Source organism: Salvelinus fontinalis, chromosome 29 (assembly GCF_029448725.1).
Source record: "Salvelinus fontinalis isolate EN_2023a chromosome 29, ASM2944872v1, whole genome shotgun sequence".
In the NCBI taxonomy this organism is placed as follows: domain Eukaryota; kingdom Metazoa; phylum Chordata; class Actinopteri; order Salmoniformes; family Salmonidae; genus Salvelinus; species Salvelinus fontinalis.
Genome location: NC_074693.1, coordinates 41,766,411 through 41,784,346, shown reverse-complemented (window position 1 = coordinate 41,784,346; position 17,936 = coordinate 41,766,411). Strand labels below are relative to the sequence as shown.

At 38.3% G+C, this 17,936-nt stretch overlaps 3 non-coding genes across 3 annotated transcripts; all 3 read right to left on the bottom strand.

The window, feature by feature from the left end:
* Positions 1-7,324: 7,324 nt before the first annotated feature.
* On the bottom strand, positions 7,325-7,396 carry trnac-gca (transfer RNA cysteine (anticodon GCA)). Its single transcript has one exon. It is a non-coding gene; the product is annotated as a tRNA-Cys (tRNA).
* A 4,681-nt stretch (positions 7,397-12,077) lies between these two features.
* trnac-gca (transfer RNA cysteine (anticodon GCA)) lies at positions 12,078-12,149 on the bottom strand. The gene has a single exon. It is a non-coding gene; the product is annotated as a tRNA-Cys (tRNA).
* A 4,681-nt stretch (positions 12,150-16,830) lies between these two features.
* Positions 16,831-16,902, bottom strand: trnac-gca (transfer RNA cysteine (anticodon GCA)). Its single transcript has one exon. It is a non-coding gene; the product is annotated as a tRNA-Cys (tRNA).
* Positions 16,903-17,936: the final 1,034 nt, after the last annotated feature.

The following is a 17,936-nucleotide window of genomic DNA, read 5'->3' as shown; positions in this document are numbered from 1 at the left end:
TATGTCTGATCATCCAAAATTGGAAAAAATGGTCTAACAAGGGCCATTTTAGATGGAGAGTTATTTTGCCTAATCAAGAACGCTCCCTCTTAGAAAACACACCAGTAATGCATTTGATTTCAAGTGGATCAAACATTTTTAACCTGACACCTCTGGATCTCAAGAGTAAAACACTACCCACTCTGTTTGGAACTGTTTGACTGAGAGAAAAACCATCTAATGACGGACATTTTAGATTGAGTAACATAATCTAAAAAAGATTACTCCAACCGTCAAGATACATTTAGAAAGCACTTCATTTTAACTTCTCTCATTCCCCTCCCATCCGGTCCCAGCTTCATTCCATGTTGTACTGACTGTTGACATCTAGTGGAAGGCGTTTGAAGTGCAAACAGATCCATATATTACAGAGAATTGAATAGGCGATGACTTTAACAATGACCACTCTCAGAATTTTCACTTCCTGTTTGTATTTTTTCTCAGGTTTTTGCCTGCCAAGTGAGTTCTGTTATACTCACAGGCATCATTCAAACAGTTTTAGAAGCTTGAGAGTGTTTTCTATCCAAAATGAATAATAATTTGCATATATTAGCATCTGGGACAGAGTAGGAGGCAGTTCACAATGGGCACGCAATTCATCCAAAAGTGAAAATGCTGCCCCCTATATCAAAGAAGTTAACGGGGCACCAGAATTTGAATCTGGGACCTCTTGATCTGCAGTCTATTGCACTTCCAACTTCGTTTGGAACTGTCTGACTGAGAGAAAAAAGATCTAATAAGGTACATTTTAGAATGAGTAACAACTCGTGAAAAATAGCACTCCATCTCTAAAGACTGACTTAGAAAGTACATGTCTACAAGGGGGCACTAAGATTTGAACCTGGGACCTCTTGATCTGCAGTCAAATGCTCTACCACTGAGCTATACCCCCTATGTCTGATCATCCAAAATTGGAAAAAATGGTCTAACAAGGGCCATTTTAGACGGAGAGTTATTTTGCCTAATCAAGAACGCTCCCTCTTAGAAAACACACCAGTAATGCATTTGATTTCAAGTGGATCGAACATTTTTAACCTGACACCTCTGGATCTCAAGAGTAAAACACTACCCTCTGTTTGGAACTGTTTGACTGAGAGAAACAACATCTAATAACGGACATTTTAGATTGAGTAACATAATCTAAAAAAGATTACTCCAACCGTCAAGATACACTTAGAAAGCACTTCATTTTAACTTCTCTCATTCCCCTCCCATCCGGTCCCAGCTTCATTCCATGTTGTACTGACTGTTGACATCTAGTGGAAGGCGTTTGAAGTGCAAACAGATCCATATATTACAGAGAATTGAATAGGCGATGACTTTAACAATGACCACTCTCAGAATTTTCACTTCCTGTTTGTATTTTTTCTCAGGTTTTTGCCTGCCTTATGAGTTCTGTTATACTCACAGACATCATTCAAACAGTTTTAGAAGCTTGAGAGTGTTTTCTACCCAAAATTAATAATAATTTGCATATATTAGCATCTGGGACAGAGTAGGAGGCAGTTCACTATGGGCATGCAATTCATCCAAAAGTGAAAATGCTGCCCCCTATATCAAAGAAGTTAACAGCGCACCAGAATTTGAATCTGGGACCTCTTGATCTGCAGTCTATTGCACTTCCAACTTCGTTTGGAACTGTCTGACTGAGAGAAAAAATATCTAATAAGGTACATTTTAGAATGAGTAACAACTCGTGAAAAATAGCACTCCATCTCTAAAGACTGACTTAGAAAGTACATGTCTACAAGAGGGCACTAGGATTTGAACCTGGGACCTCTTGATCTGCAGTCAAATGCTCTACCACTGAGCAATTCCCCCTATGTCTGATCATCCAAAATTGGAAAAAATGTTCTAACAAGGGCCATTTTAGATGGAGAGTTATTTTGCCTAATCAAGAACGCTCCCTCTTAGAAAACACACCAGTAATGCATTTGATTTCAAGTGGATCGAACATTTTTAACCTGACACCTCTGGATCTCAAGAGTAAAACACTACCCACTCTGTTTGGAACTGTTTGACTGAGAGAAAAACCATCTAATGACGGACATTTTAGATTGAGTAACATAATCTAAAAAAGATTACTCCAACCGTCAAGATACACTTAGAAAGCACTTCATTTTAACTTCTCTCATTCCCCTCCCATCCGGTCCCAGCTTCATTCCATGTTGTACTGACTGTTGACATCTAGTGGAAGGCGTTTGAAGTGCAAACAGATCCATATATTACAGCGAATTGAATAGGCGATGACTTTAACAATGACCACTCTCAGAATTTTTACTTCCTGTTTGGATTTTTTCTCAGGTTTTTGCCTGCCATATGAGTTCTGTTATACTCACAGGCATCATTCAAACAGTTTTAGAAGCTTGAGAGTGTTTTCTATCCAAAATGAATAATAATTTGCATATATTAGCATCTGGGACAGAGTAGGAGGCAGTTCACAATGGGCACGCAATTCATCCAAAAGTGAAAATGCTGCCCCCTATATCAAAGAAGTTACAGGGGCACCAGAATTTGAATCTGGGACCTCTTGATCTGCAGTCTATTGCACTTCCAACTTCGTTTGGAACTGTCTGACTGAGAGAAAAAAGATCTAATAAGGTACATTTTAGAATGAGTAACAACTCGTGAAAAATAGCACTCCATCTCAAAAGACTGACTTGGAAAGTACATGTCTACAAGGGGGCACTAAGATTTGAACCTGGGACCTCTTGATCTGCAGTCAAATGCTCTACCACTAAACTATACCCCCTATGTCTGATCATCCAAAATTGGAAAAAATGGTCTAACAAGGGCCATTTTAGACGGAGAGTTATTTTGCCTAATCAAGAACGCTCCCTCTTAGAAAACACACCAGTAATGCATTTGATTTCAAGTGGATCGAACATTTTTAACCTGACACCTCTGGATCTCAAGAGTAAAACACTACCCACTCTGTTTGGAACTGTTTGACTGAGAGAAACAACATCTAATAATGGACATTTTAGATTGAGTAACATAATCTAAAAAAGATTACTCCAACCGTCAAGATACACTTAGAAAGCACTTCATTTTAACTTCTCTCATTCCCCTCCCATCCGGTCCCAGCTTCATTCCATGTTGTACTGACTGTTGACATCTAGTGGAAGGCGTTTGAAGTGCAAACAGATCCATATATTACAGAGAATTGAATAGGCGATGACTTTAACAATGACCACTCTCAGAATTTTCACTTCCTGTTTGGATTTTTTCTCAGGTTTTTGCCTGCCATATGAGTTCTGTTATACTCACAGACATCATTCAAACAGTTTTAGAAGCTTGAGAGTGTTTTCTACCCAAAATTAATAATAATTTGCATATATTAGCATCTGGGACAGAGTAGGAGGCAGTTCACTATGGGCATGCAATTCATCCAAAAGTGAAAATGCTGCCCCCTATATCAAAGAAGTTAACGGCGCACCAGAATTTGAATCTGGGACCTCTTGATCTGCAGTCTATTGCACTTCCAACTTCGTTTGGAACTGTCTGACTGAGAGAAAAAAGATCTAATAAGGTACATTTTAGAATGAGTAACAACTCGTGAAAAATAGCACTCCATCTCAAAAGACTGACTTGGAAAGTACATGTCTACAAGGGGGCACTAAGATTTGAACCTGGGACCTCTTGATCTGCAGTCAAATGCTCTACCACTAAACTATACCCCCTATGTCTGATCATCCAAAATTGGAAAAAATGGTCTAACAAGGGCCATTTTAGACGGAGAGTTATTTTGCCTAATCAAGAACGCTCCCTCTTAGAAAACACACCAGTAATGCATTTGATTTCAAGTGGATCGAACATTTTTAACCTGACACCTCTGGATCTCAAGAGTAAAACACTACCCACTCTGTTTGGAACTGTTTGACTGAGAGAAACAACATCTAATAATGGACATTTTAGATTGAGTAACATAATCTAAAAAAGATTACTCCAACCGTCAAGATACACTTAGAAAGCACTTCATTTTAACTTCTCTCATTCCCCTCCCATCCGGTCCCAGCTTCATTCCATGTTGTACTGACTGTTGACATCTAGTGGAAGGCGTTTGAAGTGCAAACAGATCCATATATTACAGAGAATTGAATAGGCGATGACTTTAACAATGACCACTCTCAGAATTTTCACTTCCTGTTTGTATTTTTTCTCAGGTTTTTGCCTGCCATATGAGTTCTGTTATACTCACAGACATCATTCAAACAGTTTTAGAAGCTTGAGAGTGTTTTCTACCCAAAATTAATAATAATTTGCATATATTAGCATCTGGGACAGAGTAGGAGGCAGTTCACTATGGGCATGCAATTCATCCAAAAGTGAAAATGCTGCCCCCTATATCAAAGAAGTTAACGGCGCACCAGAATTTGAATCTGGGACCTCTTGATCTGCAGTCTATTGCACTTCCAACTTCGTTTGGAACTGTCTGACTGAGAGAAAAAAGATCTAATAAGGTACATTTTAGATTGAGTAACAACTCGTGAAAAATAGCACTCCATCTCTAAAGACTGACTTAGAAAGTACATGTATACAAGGGGGCACTAGGATTTGAACCTGGGACCTCTTGATCTGCAGTCAAATGCTCTACCACTGAGCTATACCCCATATGTCTGTTCATCCAAAATTGGAAAAAATGGTCTAACAAGGGCCATTTTAGATTGAGAGTTATTTTGCCTAATCAAGAATGCTCCCTCTTAGAAAACACACCAGTAATGCATTTGATTTCAAGTGGATCGAACATTTTTAACCTGACACCTCTGGATCTCAAGAGTAAAACACTACCCACTCTGTTTGGAACTGTTTAACTGAGAGAAAAACCATCTAATGACGGACATTTTAGATTGAGTAACATAATCTAAAAAAGATTACTCCAACCGTCAAGATACACTTAGAAAGCACTTCATTTTAACCTGTTGAGGATGGGGGCGCTGTTGAGACTATTTATGCTAATCGTTTAATTTTTGAAACGGCTTCCCACAAAATCCTTGATCGTACAATATGCATATTATTATTATTATTGGATAGAAAACAGTCTATAGTTTCTATAGGAGTTGAAATGTTGTCTCTAAGTGGAACAGAGCCCATTCTACAGCAATTTCCCTGACATGGAGTCAGATTTCAGAAATTTTGGCCACTGTTCTGGAGTCAGTTAAAAGGGCACTGTTTTTGCTATGACTATACGGACACTGCTTACGTCTTCCCCTGGATGCCTTTACGTGATGACGATTTCAATTTGGTCGATTGCGCGTTCACAGGCCCTATAAATAAAAAAACCCTGTAGGTAGGAACTCGTTTCTTGCTGCGTAATGCGCGTGGAGGACATCGACCTGCTATTTTTCCAAGCGTTAGTTTAGCCTGTTATATTTTTCCGGTCATGTTTTTACTCGTTATAGGAGTTAAAAACATCATAAGGTAGTTAATTTAAAGCGTTTTATAGCAATTTATATCCGTTTAGTGCGATTTTGGGACATTTATTTCTTTAACGCTGTGAATAGCTGGGCACGCTTTCAGTTCATCCCGAACGCAGTTGGCATTTCCACATGGCAAGAGGACAGCTTTCCACCAAAAGACGATTACTCCCAAGAAAGGATCCTTTGCCCAAGATACTGATGGAAGAACAGCTCAAAGTAGGACATTTTTATTATGATAAATCGTGTTTCTGTCGAAAAATTTTAGTGGCTTAGGACGTCATGTTTTTTGACGTAGCTTCGCTTGGCGCAAACTGTATTGAAAAGTAAGGATAAATTAAAAAATGTAATTCCGCAATTGTATTAAGAATTAAATTGTCTATCAATCCCTGTCCACCCTATATTTTTTAGTCACGTTTATGAGTATTTATGTATAAGAGTAGATCACTGTCTAAGTGGTGCAAGGACATTTTCTGACCAGCTGAGCTACATTTCACATTGTCTAACCATGATTTTGGTGGCTAAATATAAACATTTTCGATCAAACTCTATATGGATTGTGTAATATGATGTTACAGGAGTGTCATCTGAAGAATTCTGAGAAGGTTAGTGAAAAAATTAATATATTTTTGGCGATGTTGACGTTATCGCCCACTTTGGCTAGAATCAATGCTGGGCTGCTATGTGCTATGCTAATATAACGATTTATTGTGTTTTCGCTGTAAGACACTTAGAAAATCTGAAATATTGTCTGTATTCACAGGATCTGTGTCTTTCGATTAGTGTATGCTGTGTATTTTTACGAAATGTTTGATGATTAGTAAGTAGGTAAACACGTTGCTCATAGTAATTATTCTAGTCCATTTGTGACGGTGGGTGCAATTGTAACCTATGCCATCTACCTGAAATATGCACTTTTTTCTAACAAAACCTATCCCATACCATAAATATGTTATCAGACTGTCATCTGATGAGTTTTTTTCTTGGTTAGGGGCTATAAATATCTTAGTTTAGCCGAATTGGTGATAGCTACTGGTGTTGGTGGACAATTAAAAGATGGTGGATTATGCTAATGTGTTTTTAGGTAATAGATGTACATCTTTACATATTGTGTCTTCCCTGTAAAACATTTTAAAAATCGGACATGTTGACTGGATTCACAAGATCTGTGTCTTTCATTAGCTGTATTGGACTTTAATGTGTGAAAGTTAAATATTTAAAAAAAATATTTTTTTTGAATTTCGCGGCACTGGTTTTTCAGTGGGGGTGGGGGGGGAGTGCCGCTAGCGGCACACTCATCCTAGACAGGTTAACTTCTCTCATTCCCCTCCCATCCGGTCCCAGCTTCATTCCATGTTGTACTGACTGTTGACATCTAGTGGAAGGCGTTTGAAGTGCAAACAGATCCATATATTACAGGGAATTGAATAGGCGATGACTTTAACAATGACCACTCTCAGAATTTTCACTTCCTGTTTGGATATTTTCTCAGGTTTTTGCCTGCCATATGAGTTCTGTTATACTCACAGACATCATTCAAACAGTTTTAGAAGCTTGAGAGTGTTTTATATCCAAAATTAATAATAATATGCATATATTAGCTTCTGGGACAGAGTAGGAGGCAGTTCACTATGGGCACTCAATTCATCCAAAAGTGAAAATGCTGCCCCCTATATCAAAGAAGTTAACGGCGCACCAGAATTTGAATCTGGGACCTCTTGATCTGCAGTCTATTGCACTTCCAACTTCGTTTGGAACTGTCTGACTGAGAGAAAAAAGATCTAATAAGGTACATTTTAGATTGAGTAACAACTCGTGAAAAATAGCACTCCATCTCTAAAGACTGACTTAGAAAGTACATGTCTACAAGGGGGCACTAGGATTTGAACCTGGGACCTCTTGATCTGCAGTCAAATGCTCTACCACTGAGCTATACCCCCTATGTCTGATCATCCAAAATTGGAAAAAATGGTCTAACAAGGGCCATTTTAGATGGAGAGTTATTTTGCCTAATCAAGAACGCTCCCTCTTAGAAAACACACCAGTAATGCATTTGATTTCAAGTGGATCGAACATGTTTAACCTGACACCTCTGGATCACAAGAGTAAAACACTACCCACTCTGTTTGGAACTGTTTGACTGAGAGAAACAACATCTAATGACGGACATTTTAGATTGAGTAACATAATCTAAAAAAGATTACTCAACCGTCAAGATACACTTAGAAAGCACTTCATTTTAACTTCTCTCATTCCCCTCCCATCCGGTCCCAGCTTCATTCCATGTTGTACTGACTGTTGACATCTAGTGGAAGGCGTTTGAAGTGCAAACAGATCCATATATTACAGAGAATTGAATAGGCGATGACTTTAACAATGACCACTCTCAGAATTTTCACTTCCTGTTTGGATTTTTTCTCAGGTTTTTGCCTGCCATATGAGTTCTGTTATACTCACAGACATCATTCAAACAGTTTTAGAAGCTTGAGAGTGTTTTCTATCCAAAATTAATAATAATTTGCATATATTAGCATCTGGGACAGAGTAGGAGGCAGTTCACTATGGGCATGCAATTCATCCAAAAGTGAAAATGCTGCCCCCTATATCAAAGAAGTTAACCTCTACAGAGTACCTAACCCGGATCCGGGAGCACCCCCCACACCCCCCACACTGATTAGCATCGCTAGCATAGCGTCACAATTAAATAGTAGCATCTAAATATCATTAAATCACAAGTCCAAGACACCCAATGAAAGACACAGATCTTGTGAATAAAACCACCATTTCAGATTTTTTAAATGTTTTACAGGGAAGACACAATATGTAAATCTATTAGCTAAACACGTTAGCAAAATGACACCATTTTCTTACTCCAACAGTTTCTTACTCCATCAGGTGCTATCACCAATTCGGCTAAACTAAGATATTGATAGCCACTAACTAACAAACAAATTCATAAGATGACAGTCTGATAACATATTTATGGTATAGCATAGTTTTTTTTTTTTAAATGTGCATTATTCAGGTATAAATCACAGTTCTACATTGCAGCTGCAATCTGATATAGTGCTGATGCAGCTAGAACAATTACAGAGACCAACGTTATATAACTAATTACTTGTCTTAAAACATTTCAGAAAAAATACACAGCATACAGACATTGAAAGCCCAACATCTGGTGAATCCAAACAATATTTCAGATTTTTTAAATGTTTTAATAGCGAAAACAAAATGTATCGCTAAATTAGCATAACCAGGCCAGCCAGAACCGGCTGGACGCGCCCGACCAGTTCACATGCACGACAGATATATGAAATAACATCGTAAATTGGGTCTTACTATTGCTGGTCTTTCATCAGAATGTTGATCAAGGTGTCCTTAGTCCTGATGAGTCGTTCAATCCATTCACAATGGCAACCTCCCCTCTTCATTTAGCCTGGGTACTGGTCGACTGGCACGGTCCATGTCCAAAGTTAAAAAACTCAAAGAACGGAACACGGCAAAACTCCCGAAAAAATTATAATAATCTGATTAAACTATATTGAAAAAACATACATTACGGTGATATGGTCACATGTATCAAACAAACTTCGACACGGAGATAGTTTTCATCCGTAACGTCAGCATAACAAAAGACAATGGCACCTCTGAAAACGCGCATCTCAGAAACCGGAAGTTGTCGGTCACGCTAAAGAAATAGGTCTTATTTCACGTCAGTACAAGATAAACAAAAAATTTCTCCTCTGACGTCTTCCAGACACCCAGAGGAAGAAGAAGGAAGTGTGTTTCGGGTCATAGGTCGCGTGACCATATATAGGCAGAGCTTTGAAGCGAGCATACACATCTTGCAATCTTCTTCTGGCTCAGGGAAAGTGCTGTGAAATGACCTGTGTTTGACTCAGAGACAAAATTGGAACGGTTTTAGAAACCATAGCTTGTTTTCTATCCAATGGCATATGGTTATATGCATATAGTAACAGCAATAATTGAATAAGAGGCAGTTTAATCTGTAGAGGCAATTATGCTAATGCGAAACAGCACCCCCTGTATTCTTAAGAAGTTTTAACGGCGCACCAGAATTTGAATCTGGGACCTCTTGATCTGCAGTCTATTGCACTTCCAACTTCGTTTGGAACTGTCTGACTGAGAGAAAAAAGATCTAATAAGGTACATTTTAGATTGAGTAACATAATCTAAAAAAGATTACTCCAACCGTCAAGATACACTTAGAAAGCACTTCATTTTAACCTGTTGAGGATGGGGGCGCTGTTGAGACTATTTATGCTAATCGTTTAATTTTTGAAACGGCTTCCCACAAAATCCTTGATCGTACAATATGCATATTATTATTATTATTGGATAGAAAACAGTCTATAGTTTCTATAGGAGTTGAAATGTTGTCTCTAAGTGGAACAGAGCCCATTCTACAGCAATTTCCCTGACATGGAGTCAGATTTCAGAAATTTTGGCCACTGTTCTGGAGTCAGTTAAAAGGGCACTGTTTTTGCTATGACTATACGGACACTGCTTACGTCTTCCCCTGGATGCCTTTACGTGATGACGATTTCAATGGGGTCGATTGCGCGTTCACAGGCCCTATAAATAAAAAAACCCTGTAGGTAGGAACTCGTTTCTTGCTGCGTAATGCGCGTGGAGGACATCGACCTGCTATTTTTCCAAGCGTTAGTTTAGCCTGTTATATTTTTCCGGTCATGTTTTTACTCGTTATAGGAGTTAAAAACATCATAAGGTAGTTAATTTAAAGCGTTTTATAGCAATTTATATCCGTTTAGTGCGATTTTGGGATATTTATTTCTTTAACGCTGTGAATAGCTGGGCACGCTTTCAGTTCATCCCGAACGCAGTTGGCATTTCCACATGGCAAGAGGACAGCTTTCCACCAAAAGACGATTACTCCCAAGAAAGGATCCTTTGCCCAAGATACTGATGGAAGAACAGCTCAAAGTAGGACATTTTTATTATGATAAATCGTGTTTCTGTCGAAAAATTTTAGTGGCTTAGGACGTCATGTTTTTTGACGTAGCTTCGCTTGGCGCAAATTGTATTGAAAAGTAAGGCTAAATTAAAAAATGTAATTCCGCAATTGTATTAAGAATTAAATTGTCTATCAATCCCTGTCCACCCTATATTTTTTAGTCACGTTTATGAGTATTTATGTATAAGAGTAGATCACTGTCTAAGTGGTGCAAGGACATTTTCTGACCAGCTGAGCTACATTTCACATTGTCTAACCATGATTTTGGTGGCTAAATATAAACATTTTCGATCAAACTCTATATGGATTGTGTAATATGATGTTACAGGAGTGTCATCTGAAGAATTCTGAGAAGGTTAGTGAAAAAATTAATATATTTTTGGCGATGTTGACGTTATCGCCCACTTTGGCTAGAATCAATGCTGGGCTGCTATGTGCTATGTGCTATGCTAATATAACGATTTATTGTGTTTTCGCTGTAAGACACTTAGAAAATCTGAAATATTGTCTGTATTCACAGGATCTGTGTCTTTCGATTAGTGTATGCTGTGTATTTTTACGAAATGTTTGATGATTAGTAAGTAGGTAAACACGTTGCTCATAGTAATTATTCTAGTCCATTTGTGACGGTGGGTGCAATTGTAACCTATGCCATCTACCTGAAATATGCACTTTTTTCTAACAAAACCTATCCCATACCATAAATATGTTATCAGACTGTCATCTGATGAGTTTTTTTCTTGGTTAGGGGCTATAAATATCTTAGTTTAGCCGAATTGGTGATAGCTACTGGTGTTGGTGGACAATTAAAAGATGGTGGATTATGCTAATGTGTTTTTAGGTAATAGATGTACATCTTTACATATTGTGTCTTCCCTGTAAAACATTTTAAAAATCGGACATGTTGACTGGATTCACAAGATCTGTGTCTTTCATTAGCTGTATTGGACTTTAATGTGTGAAAGTTAAATATTTAAAAAATATATTTTTTTTGAATTTCGCGGCACTGGTTTTTCAGTGGGGGTGGGGGGGGAGTGCCGCTAGCGGCACACTCATCCTAGACAGGTTAACTTCTCTCATTCCCCTCCCATCCGGTCCCAGCTTCATTCCATGTTGTACTGACTGTTGACATCTAGTGGAAGGCGTTTGAAGTGCAAACAGATCCATATATTACAGGGAATTGAATAGGCGATGACTTTAACAATGACCACTCTCAGAATTTTCACTTCCTGTTTGGATATTTTCTCAGGTTTTTGCCTGCCATATGAGTTCTGTTATACTCACAGACATCATTCAAACAGTTTTAGAAGCTTGAGAGTGTTTTATATCCAAAATTAATAATAATATGCATATATTAGCTTCTGGGACAGAGTAGGAGGCAGTTCACTATGGGCACTCAATTCATCCAAAAGTGAAAATGCTGCCCCCTATATCAAAGAAGTTAACGGCGCACCAGAATTTGAATCTGGGACCTCTTGATCTGCAGTCTATTGCACTTCCAACTTCGTTTGGAACTGTCTGACTGAGAGAAAAAAGATCTAATAAGGTACATTTTAGATTGAGTAACAACTCGTGAAAAATAGCACTCCATCTCTAAAGACTGACTTAGAAAGTACATGTATACAAGGGGGCACTAGGATTTGAACCTGGGACCTCTTGATCTGCAGTCAAATGCTCTACCACTGAGCTATACCCCCTATGTCTGATCATCCAAAATTGGAAAAAATGGTCTAACAAGGGCCATTTTAGATGGAGAGTTATTTTGCCTAATCAAGAACGCTCCCTCTTAGAAAACACACCAGTAATGCATTTGATTTCAAGTGGATCGAACATGTTTAACCTGACACCTCTGGATCACAAGAGTAAAACACTACCCACTCTGTTTGGAACTGTTTGACTGAGAGAAACAACATCTAATGACGGACATTTTAGATTGAGTAACATAATCTAAAAAAGATTACTCAACCGTCAAGATACACTTAGAAAGCACTTCATTTTAACTTCTCTCATTCCCCTCCCATCCGGTCCCAGCTTCATTCCATGTTGTACTGACTGTTGACATCTAGTGGAAGGCGTTTGAAGTGCAAACAGATCCATATATTACAGAGAATTGAATAGGCGATGACTTTAACAATGACCACTCTCAGAATTTTCACTTCCTGTTTGGATTTTTTCTCAGGTTTTTGCCTGCCATATGAGTTCTGTTATACTCACAGACATCATTCAAACAGTTTTAGAAGCTTGAGAGTGTTTTCTATCCAAAATTAATAATAATTTGCATATATTAGCATCTGGGACAGAGTAGGAGGCAGTTCACTATGGGCATGCAATTCATCCAAAAGTGAAAATGCTGCCCCCTATATCAAAGAAGTTAACCTCTACAGAGTACCTAACCCGGATCCGGGAGCACCCCCCACACCCCCCACACTGATTAGCATCGCTAGCATAGCGTCACAATTAAATAGTAGCATCTAAATATCATTAAATCACAAGTCCAAGACACCCAATGAAAGACACAGATCTTGTGAATAAAACCACCATTTCAGATTTTTTAAATGTTTTACAGGGAAGACACAATATGTAAATCTATTAGCTAAACACGTTAGCAAAATGACACCATTTTCTTACTCCAACAGTTTCTTACTCCATCAGGTGCTATCACCAATTCGGCTAAACTAAGATATTGATAGCCACTAACTAACAAACAAATTCATAAGATGACAGTCTGATAACATATTTATGGTATAGCATAGTTTTTTTTTTTTAAATGTGCATTATTCAGGTATAAATCACAGTTCTACATTGCAGCTGCAATCTGATATAGTGCTGATGCAGCTAGAACAATTACAGAGACCAACGTTATATAACTAATTACTTGTCTTAAAACATTTCAGAAAAAATACACAGCGTACAGACATTGAAAGCCCAACATCTGGTGAATCCAAACAATATTTCAGATTTTTTAAATGTTTTAATAGCGAAAACAAAATGTATCGCTAAATTAGCATAACCAGGCCAGCCAGAACCGGCTGGACGCGCCCGACCAGTTCACATGCACGACAGATATATGAAATAACATCGTAAATTGGGTCTTACTATTGCTGGTCTTTCATCAGAATGTTGATCAAGGTGTCCTTAGTCCTGATGAGTCGTTCAATCCATTCACAATGGCAACCTCCCCTCTTCATTTAGCCTGGGTACTGGTCGACTGGCACGGTCCATGTCCAAAGTTAAAAAACTCAAAGAACGGAACACGGCAAAACTCCCGAAAAAATTATAATAATCTGATTAAACTATATTGAAAAAACATACATTACGGTGATATGGTCACATGTATCAAACAAACTTCGACACGGAGATAGTTTTCATCCGTAACGTCAGCATAACAAAAGACAATGGCACCTCTGAAAACGCGCATCTCAGAAACCGGAAGTTGTCGGTCACGCTAAAGAAATAGGTCTTATTTCACGTCAGTACAAGATAAACAAAAAATTTCTCCTCTGACGTCTTCCAGACACCCAGAGGAAGAAGAAGGAAGTGTGTTTCGGGTCATAGGTCGCGTGACCATATATAGGCAGAGCTTTGAAGCGAGCATACACATCTTGCAATCTTCTTCTGGCTCAGGGAAAGTGCTGTGAAATGACCTGTGTTTGACTCAGAGACAAAATTGGAACGGTTTTAGAAACCATAGCTTGTTTTCTATCCAATGGCATATGGTTATATGCATATAGTAACAGCAATAATTGAATAAGAGGCAGTTTAATCTGTAGAGGCAATTATGCTAATGCGAAACAGCACCCCCTGTATTCTTAAGAAGTTTTAACGGCGCACCAGAATTTGAATCTGGGACCTCTTGATCTGCAGTCTATTGCACTTCCAACTTCGTTTGGAACTGTCTGACTGAGAGAAAAAAGATCTAATAAGGTACATTTTAGATTGAGTAACATAATCTAAAAAAGATTACTCCAACCGTCAAGATACACTTAGAAAGCACTTCATTTTAACCTGTTGAGGATGGGGGCGCTGTTGAGACTATTTATGCTAATCGTTTAATTTTTGAAACGGCTTCCCACAAAATCCTTGATCGTACAATATGCATATTATTATTATTATTGGATAGAAAACAGTCTATAGTTTCTATAGGAGTTGAAATGTTGTCTCTAAGTGGAACAGAGCCCATTCTACAGCAATTTCCCTGACATGGAGTCAGATTTCAGAAATTTTGGCCACTGTTCTGGAGTCAGTTAAAAGGGCACTGTTTTTGCTATGACTATACGGACACTGCTTACGTCTTCCCCTGGATGCCTTTACGTGATGACGATTTCAATGGGGTCGATTGCGCGTTCACAGGCCCTATAAATAAAAAAACCCTGTAGGTAGGAACTCGTTTCTTGCTGCGTAATGCGCGTGGAGGACATCGACCTGCTATTTTTCCAAGCGTTAGTTTAGCCTGTTATATTTTTCCGGTCATGTTTTTACTCGTTATAGGAGTTAAAAACATCATAAGGTAGTTAATTTAAAGCGTTTTATAGCAATTTATATCCGTTTAGTGCGATTTTGGGATATTTATTTCTTTAACGCTGTGAATAGCTGGGCACGCTTTCAGTTCATCCCGAACGCAGTTGGCATTTCCACATGGCAAGAGGACAGCTTTCCACCAAAAGACGATTACTCCCAAGAAAGGATCCTTTGCCCAAGATACTGATGGAAGAACAGCTCAAAGTAGGACATTTTTATTATGATAAATCGTGTTTCTGTCGAAAAATTTTAGTGGCTTAGGACGTCATGTTTTTTGACGTAGCTTCGCTTGGCGCAAATTGTATTGAAAAGTAAGGATAAATTAAAAAATGTAATTCCGCAATTGTATTAAGAATTAAATTGTCTATCAATCCCTGTCCACCCTATATTTTTTAGTCACGTTTATGAGTATTTATGTATAAGAGTAGATCACTGTCTAAGTGGTGCAAGGACATTTTCTGACCAGCTGAGCTACATTTCACATTGTCTAACCATGATTTTGGTGGCTAAATATAAACATTTTCGATCAAACTCTATATGGATTGTGTAATATGATGTTACAGGAGTGTCATCTGAAGAATTCTGAGAAGGTTAGTGAAAAAATTAATATATTTTTGGCGATGTTGACGTTATCGCCCACTTTGGCTAGAATCAATGCTGGGCTGCTATGTGCTATGTGCTATGCTAATATAACGATTTATTGTGTTTTCGCTGTAAGACACTTAGAAAATCTGAAATATTGTCTGTATTCACAGGATCTGTGTCTTTCGATTAGTGTATGCTGTGTATTTTTACGAAATGTTTGATGATTAGTAAGTAGGTAAACACGTTGCTCATAGTAATTATTCTAGTCCATTTGTGACGGTGGGTGCAATTGTAACCTATGCCATCTACCTGAAATATGCACTTTTTTCTAACAAAACCTATCCCATACCATAAATATGTTATCAGACTGTCATCTGATGAGTTTTTTTCTTGGTTAGGGGCTATAAATATCTTAGTTTAGCCGAATTGGTGATAGCTACTGGTGTTGGTGGACAATTAAAAGATGGTGGATTATGCTAATGTGTTTTTAGGTAATAGATGTACATCTTTACATATTGTGTCTTCCCTGTAAAACATTTTAAAAATCGGACATGTTGACTGGATTCACAAGATCTGTGTCTTTCATTAGCTGTATTGGACTTTAATGTGTGAAAGTTAAATATTTTAAAAAAATATTTTTTTTGAATTTCGCGGCACTGGTTTTTCAGTGGGGGTGGGGGGGGAGTGCCGCTAGCGGCACACTCATCCTAGACAGGTTAACTTCTCTCATTCCCCTCCCATCCGGTCCCAGCTTCATTCCATGTTGTACTGACTGTTGACATCTAGTGGAAGGCGTTTGAAGTGCAAACAGATCCATATATTACAGGGAATTGAATAGGCGATGACTTTAACAATGACCACTCTCAGAATTTTCACTTCCTGTTTGGATATTTTCTCAGGTTTTTGCCTGCCATATGAGTTCTGTTATACTCACAGACATCATTCAAACAGTTTTAGAAGCTTGAGAGTGTTTTATATCCAAAATTAATAATAATATGCATATATTAGCTTCTGGGACAGAGTAGGAGGCAGTTCACTATGGGCACTCAATTCATCCAAAAGTGAAAATGCTGCCCCCTATATCAAAGAAGTTAACGGCGCACCAGAATTTGAATCTGGGACCTCTTGATCTGCAGTCTATTGCACTTCCAACTTCGTTTGGAACTGTCTGACTGAGAGAAAAAAGATCTAATAAGGTACATTTTAGATTGAGTAACAACTCGTGAAAAATAGCACTCCATCTCTAAAGACTGACTTAGAAAGTACATGTATACAAGGGGGCACTAGGATTTGAACCTGAGACCTCTTGATCTGCAGTCAAATGCTCTACCACTGAGCTATACCCCCTATGTCTGATCATCCAAAATTGGAAAAAATGGTCTAACAAGGGCCATTTTAGATGGAGAGTTATTTTGCCTAATCAAGAACGCTCCCTCTTAGAAAACACACCAGTAATGCATTTGATTTCAAGTGGATCGAACATGTTTAACCTGACACCTCTGGATCACAAGAGTAAAACACTACCCACTCTGTTTGGAACTGTTTGACTGAGAGAAACAACATCTAATGACGGACATTTTAGATTGAGTAACATAATCTAAAAAAGATTACTCAACCGTCAAGATACACTTAGAAAGCACTTCATTTTAACTTCTCTCATTCCCCTCCCATCCGGTCCCAGCTTCATTCCATGTTGTACTGACTGTTGACATCTAGTGGAAGGCGTTTGAAGTGCAAACAGATCCATATATTACAGAGAATTGAATAGGCGATGACTTTAACAATGACCACTCTCAGAATTTTCACTTCCTGTTTGGATTTTTTCTCAGGTTTTTGCCTGCCATATGAGTTCTGTTATACTCACAGACATCATTCAAACAGTTTTAGAAGCTTGAGAGTGTTTTCTATCCAAAATTAATAATAATTTGCATATATTAGCATCTGGGACAGAGTAGGAGGCAGTTCACTATGGGCATGCAATTCATCCAAAAGTGAAAATGCTGCCCCCTATATCAAAGAAGTTAACCTCTACAGAGTACCTAACCCGGATCCGGGAGCACCCCCCACACCCCCCACACTGATTAGCATCGCTAGCATAGCGTCACAATTAAATAGTAGCATCTAAATATCATTAAATCACAAGTCCAAGACACCCAATGAAAGACACAGATCTTGTGAATAAAACCACCATTTCAGATTTTTTAAATGTTTTACAGGGAAGACACAATATGTAAATCTATTAGCTAAACACGTTAGCAAAATGACACCATTTTCTTACTCCAACAGTTTCTTACTCCATCAGGTGCTATCACCAATTCGGCTAAACTAAGATATTGATAGCCACTAACTAACAAACAAATTCATAAGATGACAGTCTGATA